This window comes from Arachis duranensis, unplaced genomic scaffold (assembly GCF_000817695.3).
Source record: "Arachis duranensis cultivar V14167 unplaced genomic scaffold, aradu.V14167.gnm2.J7QH unplaced_Scaffold_91833, whole genome shotgun sequence".
Taxonomy (NCBI): domain Eukaryota; kingdom Viridiplantae; phylum Streptophyta; class Magnoliopsida; order Fabales; family Fabaceae; genus Arachis; species Arachis duranensis.
Window position 1 is genome coordinate 9,578 of NW_026265208.1, and position 6,255 is coordinate 15,832.

Sequence of the window (6,255 nt, forward strand, 5' to 3'; positions counted from 1 at the left end):
ATTAATTGTTTGTATCTTTCCCAAGCTTCATAGAGGGATTCTCCTTCCTTCTGTCTGACCATTTTGACTTCCACTCTAAGCTTACTCAATCTTTGAGGTGGAAAGAACTTTGCCAAGAAGGCATTGACTAGCTTTTCCCAAGAGTCCAGGCTTTCTTTAGGTTGGGAGTCCAACCATGTTCTAGCTCTATCTCTTACAGCAAAAGGGAATAGCATAAGTCTGTAGACCTCAGGGTCAACCCCATTAGTCTTGACTGTGTCACAGATTTGCAAGAACTCAGCTAAAAACTGATGAGGATCTTCCAATGGAAGTCCATGGAACTTGCAATTCTGTTGCATTAGAGAAACTAGTTAAGGCTTAAGCTCAAAGTTGTTTGCTCTAATGGTAGGGATAGAGATGCTTCTCCCATAGAAATCAGGAGTAGGTGCAGTGAAGTCACCCAGCACCTTCCTTGCATTGTTGGCATTGTTGTTTTCGGCTGCCATGTGTTCTTCTTCTTTGAAGAATTTGGTCAGGTCCTCTAAAGAGAGTTGTGCTTTGGCTTCTCTTAGCTTTCTCTTCAAGGTCCTTTCAGGTTCAGGATCAGCTTCAACAAGAATGCCTTTATCTTTGCTCCTGCTCATATGAAAGAGAAGAGAACAAGAAAATGTGGAATCCTCTATGTCACAGTATAGAGATTCCTTTAGGTGTCAGAGGAAAAGAAGAGTAGAAGACAGAAGTAGAAAATTCGAACTTATCAAAAAAGATGGAGTTCGAATTTTGCATTAAGAGATAGTGTTAGTCCATAAATAGAAGTGTACAAGATGTATCTGGTACGGGTTGAGAGATGGATCGAGAACTTGCGGGTTGAGGCAGATGCCAGATCACTTGACTGGAGCAATGGGGGAGGTACCTGCAAAGACACTCCGACGCTCAAGTCAGAATGGATCTAAGAGGTATAAGGTGTGAGGAATGAATGAATACCTGGAGGGACCTGGGTCCTCTATTTATAGGTGATGGTAGTTATCTTATCTTATCTTGTTTGGCTAAGATAAGGTAGACGTTTGAATTCAAAAGTTGGTTAGGAGCTCTAGAGGGCCGGTTCCGGGCCTTCTAGAAGGGCAAAGCGGGTCGGACCCGGGTAACCGGTTTTGAGGACCATTCCGGGCGTAGGATCCATGGGTCGGATCCGTAACAGTTGCCCCCAGAGCGAGAGAGTGAGGGTGCTCGGTCTCATCGCTGGAGGAACCTTTTCCTCGCCGTTTGTGGTTTGGCAAGTAGATCGTTTATTTGGTTTTTCCAATCGAGGTCGAGGATTTGGGGAGTTCCTGGCCGTTTCATGGTCAAGTGAGGAGCACGTTGTTTGGGCGTCTCATCACATGCCGGATTTGATGATCATTCCGAAGAAGGGTCCGGAGATCGGATCTGGAACAGTTATCCCCGGAGCATGAAAGTATGCTTTCTTGGTCTCAATGCTAAGTCGTTGGGGATTCCGATTCTCTGTAGTTTGGGAGACTGTGAGGGGCTTGAAAAGGGCGTGACATCATCCTGCATTTATTGGTAGGATGTTGGTTGGTCTGGCTTTCCGCAAGTTGGAAGACCGTCAGCTCATGCTTGTTTTGTGTGGCCTTTTTGGGTCGTTATTGCGAACTTATTTTAGGCCTCTCGGTGGGCCGATTTCAAGACTTTGCGGGTGATCGATTCATGAGTCACTATTTTTGTTATTTGGATATCCGTTTTGTTATTTGGATATCTATTTTATTGGCTTCGGGGTGATCGATTCCCGGGTAGCCGTTCACTTATTTGGATATCCGTTTTATTGTTTGCATATCCGTTTTGTTGGCCTCGGGGTGATCGATTCCCGGGTAGCCGTTCATTTATTTGGATATCCGTTTTATTGTTTGCATATCCGTTTTGTTGGCCTCGGGGTGATCGATTCCGGGTAGCCGTTTACTTATTTGGATATCCATTGAGTTATTTGAATTTATGTTTTGTTGGTCTCGAGGTGATCGATCCCCGAGTAGCTATTTACTTAGTTGGATATCCGTTTTATTATTTGGATATCTGTTGTGCTTGAGAAAACCCAGAGATCTGAATACATTATATCGATCTAGCTACAATAACTTCTCTCTACCCCTTTCATTCTTTTTTCATCATCTGCTGCACCTAATTTTGAATCATGGCTTCAAAACTTGAAGGTGGAGCTTATCTCTCTTCTGTTGTTGATGCTATTTGAAAGAAGATGTCTTTAATACTTAAAGATGACTCTATCCTCGAAGGTGACTACTCTGCTCGGATGTTGCTTGAAAAATTGGATGATTATCTGTGTGATGTTGAACCTGTGCTTGATGATGCTGAGCTGAAGCAGTTCGGTAACAATAGAGTGAAGAAGTGGTTTGTTGATCTCCATGATGCGCTCTATATGGCTGATGACTTGCTCGATGAACTCGCCACTAAAGCTGCCACTGCCACTCCAAGGGATCTAGGTAACTCTTCTCCCTGGTCTCACTATATTGATTCATGTATTGAAGATAGTGGTGTCAATGTCATGAAAAAATAGTTGGCACACTAGAGTCCGTTGTAGGACAAAAAGGTAAACTTGGTCTGAAAGAGAGTGCCAAGTTGGACACATCATGGAAAATCCCTTCAACATCTCTTGTTGTAAGTTCTGACGTATTTGGTCGGGACCAAGACAAGGAGAACATAATCAATTTGTTGTTAGATGATACCTGCAATACTGAATCACTTGCGACTGTGATTCATATTGTGGGTATGGGCAGGATAGAAAAAACTACTTTGACTCAATTGGTTTACAATGATGTCAAAGTCCTCGGAAAATTTGATACTAAAGCATGGGCGTATGTTGCTGAAAATCCAGACCCTCTTCATATTACAAGGACAATAATAGGGAGAATAGATTCTTCTCCCTGTATCCTGGATAATTTTGAATAAGTCGTCTTCTGGACTTTCCCTGGGAGGTTGTTTTTGTGTTCTCGGGTTGCGTCCTTCCCTCTCAGGCGACCTATCTTTTTCCGTGCGTTTTGGTTCTCTGATGAATTTGGCAAACTTTGGGAGTTTGCCATCTCCTATAGCTTGTTCGAGAGCGTCTTTAAGGTCGAAACAGTCTTGTGTCCTGTGCCCGTAACCTCGGTGGTAGTCGCAGTAAAGGATCTTGTTGCCGCCCGTTCTTTCTCTGAGTTTGTCGGGCTTTCGGGATAATACCCCGATCCGCTATCTGGTGGTATATCTCGGTAATCAGAGCTGTCAGGGGGTGTAGTTGAGAATTTCCCGATCCTAGGTGGTCGGTTTGTGTTGCTTTGTTTGGGTTGGTCTCTTTGACTTTCTCTGGGCATCGGATTATGGCGGGAAGTCGGGTTGCCGTGTGGGGTGTTGCCGTGTTGCCGTTTATTGGCGGCGACGACCTGGCTGACCTCCTCGTCGTTTATGTAGTCTCTGGCGACGTTTTGGATCTCGTGCAAGGTCCATACTGGCTTGGTGGTGAGGTGTTTGCAGAAGTCTTCGTTTATGAGCCCATTGTTTAAACAGAGGCTTGCGACGGAATCCGTGAGTCCATCAATCGTTAGGCATTCATCGTTGAAGCGGTCTAGGTATTTTCGTGTGGATTCGTCTTGTTTCTGTGTGACCCCTAATAAGCTGATGGGGTGTTTAGCTTTGGTGATTCTGGTGGTGAATTGGGCCATGAACTTCCGTGAGATATCGTGGAAGCCAGTTATGGATCCGTTAGGGAGGGCGTTGAACCATTTAATCGTTGGCCCGGCTAGGGTTACTGGGAAGGCCCTACCTCAGACCACGTCAGCGGCCCCTTCCAGGTTCATCCTGGCCTTGAAGGCCGTTAGGTGCTCCTGGGGGTCCTTGGTTCCGTCGTACTTCATATCCATAGGTTTGTCAAAGCATTTAGGGAGTTTTGCTTTCAGGATTCTTTCGGTGAAGGGAGTGGCTCCCATTATCACGTGGTCACTTCTTGTGCGTTTGACCTCTCGATGTCGTCGATTGTCGTCCGTGTCATGTTGATGAGCCGGGTTGCGTGAGACGCTGCGATCATACCTTTTGCCGTGTCGTCGTTCAGGCATCCTGTCGTGTCCGTGGTCACGGGAGATGCTGCGATTATATCCCTTGGCATGTCACCATTCTGGCGATCCGCCGTGCCTGGTTTCATGGCGAGATCTTGATTTGAAGGTTGCGTGACTTCCGTTTTCAGCGTTGTGCTTTTCTTTGGGTGTAACTTGACCTTTGAGGTCTTGCACTCTGAGGCACAGCTCTTGGATTATCTGGACCGCCTTCTCTCCTAGGCCGTCGGGTGGCCGGTTTCAGTGGGAAGACGGTTGTCCTTTCTTGGTTTTTGCTGGGTTGGGGTTGGTTGGCGATGTACCGCGCTTATTATTCTCCCGTGGGTGGGAGGAGTGTTATCTTGGAGTTCGGGAGTTGGGGTGTTGGGTGGAGGATTGCTCTTCGAGGTTCTCTGTCATGCCGCCACGATTTGGCTGTCCCCCGCATCTGTGCATGAACCTTGAGAACTTTCTTGATCTCTTGGCTCCTGAGAGGTTTGAGCTTGGCCACGGTGGTAGCGTTTAAGGAGGTCGTTCTTGATGAGCTTCCTTATGAATTTTCAGTAAGGTCCGAAGGGGGATCATGGCGACAGAGTTGTCATAGGTGAGGCGGTGGATGGCAGAGGTTTGGAACCTGGTGTTGAAGGAGGTGACCTCGTGGGTTTGGAGGAATAGCTTGAAGAGTTCAAAAGAAGAAGCAACCACGGTGGGCATGGAGGCAAAATAGAGGGAGAAGATGGGGCCATGGCGCTTGGAGAGACGGATGAGGGAGTGGTGAATGAGAGGGTCCAAGAGGTGGAGGTGTCCCACTAAAGGGAGGCGAGACTTTGGGCTCGGAGGATTTGGAATTTCACCGTTGGAGTAGGGCGAGGGTGCATAAAGAGTGTTATCACTAAGAAGGTGATTGCAAGTCGAAGAAACATTGTTCCTTTGGAATTTCGCCATTGGAGTAGGGCGAAGGTGTGTTATCACTGCAAAGGTGATGCAAGTTAAGGAAACATTATTCCTTTGGGATTTTGCCGTTGGAGTAGGGCGAAGGTGTGTTATCACTGCAAAGGTGATGCAAGTTAAGGAAACATTATTCCTTTTTGCTCTCAGTTACAGAGTAGGGCGAAGGTGTGTTATCACTGCAAAGGTGATGCAAGTTAAGGAAACATTATTCCTTTTTGCTCTCAGTTACACGCAAGAAATCTGAGTTTGATGATTGCTCTTCGGGGTTATCCGCCATGCCGCCACAACGCTGCAAAGTCCCCACAGACGGCGCCAATGTACAAGATGTATCTGGTACGGGTTGAGAGATGGATCGAGAACTTGAGGGTTGAGGCAGATGCCAGATCACTTGACTGGAGCAATGGGGGAGGTGCCTGCAAAGACACTCCGACGCTCAAGTCAGAATGGATCTAAGAGGTATAAGGTGTGAGGAATGAATGAATACCTGGAGGGACCTGGGTCCTCTATTTATAGGTGATGTTCGTTATCTTATCTTATCTTGTTTGACTAAGATAAGGGAGACGTTTGAATTCAAAAGTTGGTTAGGAGCTCTAGAGGGCCGGTTCCGGGCCTTCTAGAAGGGCAAAGCGGGTCGGACCCGGGTAACCGGTTTTGAGGACCATTCCGGGCGTAGGATCCGTGGGTCGGATCCGTAACAAGAAGGATGTGAGAAGGAGGGAAGTAATTTTCGAAAATTAAGTAAAACATTTTGAAAACATTTTTGAAAACACTACTTGATTTTCGAAAATGAAAGTGGAAAAGAAATCAAGTGATTTTTGAAAAAGATTTTGAAATTAGAAATCAAGAAGATTTGATTGAAAATTATTTTGAAAAAGATGTGGTTAAGAAGATATGATTGGTTTTAAAAAAAGATGTGATTGAGAAGATATGATTTGAAAAACATTTAGAAAAGATTTGATTTTGAAAATTAAAAACTTGACTAACAAGAAAAGATATGATTCAAACATTAAACCTTTCTCAACAGAAAAGGCAACATACTTGAAATGTTGAATCAAATCATTAATTGAGAGTAAGTATCTTTGAAAAAGGAAAGAAATTGATTTTGAAAACATATGATTGAAAAGATATGATTTGAAAAAGATTTGATTTTGAAAAACTTTGAAAACCTGAAAAAAATTGCATTGAAAAACAAAATCTTCCCCCTTGTGCCATCCTGGCGTTAAACGCCCAGAATGGTGCACATTCTGGCGTTTAACGC

General features: G+C 45.1%; 1 pseudogene; it reads right to left on the reverse strand.

The window, feature by feature from the left end:
• Positions 1-4,377: 4,377 nt before the first annotated feature.
• On the reverse strand, positions 4,378-5,124 carry LOC127744693 (2-hydroxyisoflavanone synthase-like; annotated as a pseudogene).
• Positions 5,125-6,255: the final 1,131 nt, after the last annotated feature.